The sequence below is a fragment of the Diaphorina citri genome, unplaced genomic scaffold (assembly GCF_000475195.1).
Source record: "Diaphorina citri unplaced genomic scaffold, Diaci psyllid genome assembly version 1.1 scaffold29426, whole genome shotgun sequence".
NCBI classification, from domain to species: domain Eukaryota; kingdom Metazoa; phylum Arthropoda; class Insecta; order Hemiptera; family Psyllidae; genus Diaphorina; species Diaphorina citri.
This window is the reverse complement of record NW_007406763.1, coordinates 1-692: the sequence shown is the minus strand read 5'-3', so window position 1 is coordinate 692 and position 692 is coordinate 1. Positions and strand designations below refer to the sequence as shown.

General features: G+C 35.1%; 1 long non-coding RNA gene across 1 annotated transcript; it reads right to left on the bottom strand.

Annotated features, from left to right (window-relative positions):
- Positions 1-84: 84 nt before the first annotated feature.
- LOC113473408 lies at positions 85-692 on the bottom strand. The gene is made up of 2 exons (XR_003395387.1): positions 645-692; positions 85-146 (listed from the first exon to the last, which is right to left on the bottom strand). It is a non-coding gene; the product is annotated as an uncharacterized LOC113473408 (long non-coding RNA).

Genomic DNA, 692 nt, shown 5'->3' with positions numbered 1-692 from the left:
GCATAACTTACCATTAGCTTTGTATTGAGGTATTTTCACAGACTTGGGTGTCACTAGTTTGCATATTTTACTAGGTGAGGAAGTCCTGCTGGGTTTTGGCTGAGGTTCATCGTCCATTTCTAGATCCTCTATCTCTGAGTTATTTCCTGAAATTATTGATTAAAATATGCATATAAATATATTCTTTTAATTATACAGACAAATTCTTCATACAGGAGGAAAACTGAGAGTCTGCTCTCTCTTTCTCAATAGATTGTTTCTCTCTCTTGTAAAGTTCTAAAAAATATGTGGATTTTTCTAATTGAATTGGTCCTAAGTCTTGGTAAATCTACATCGTTGACATATGAAGTGTACCTGAAAGCATGTGATAAGTTCCAATCTACTTGACCCCTTCGCTTCTCCACACAAAGTGAGACACATTGATACACTACAAATTGAACGGTCATTAAATGAGATTTTAAATCAAGAAAATAAAGTGTTCTTTAGAGGGATAACAACCTATAAAATCACTGAAATTCCTAATCCATTTACTACGTAATCCAGAAAAACAAGTAAATTAGGACATGAAGAGAACAAAAACTGGTACTAACCTAAGTACAACTTTTTTTTTTACTGTCGGGATTCGAACCCAGGACTTTCTTTACCTGACATGAGTGTTGGCGTGTCGTCTGTCAGCACAAACGTGTCATGGT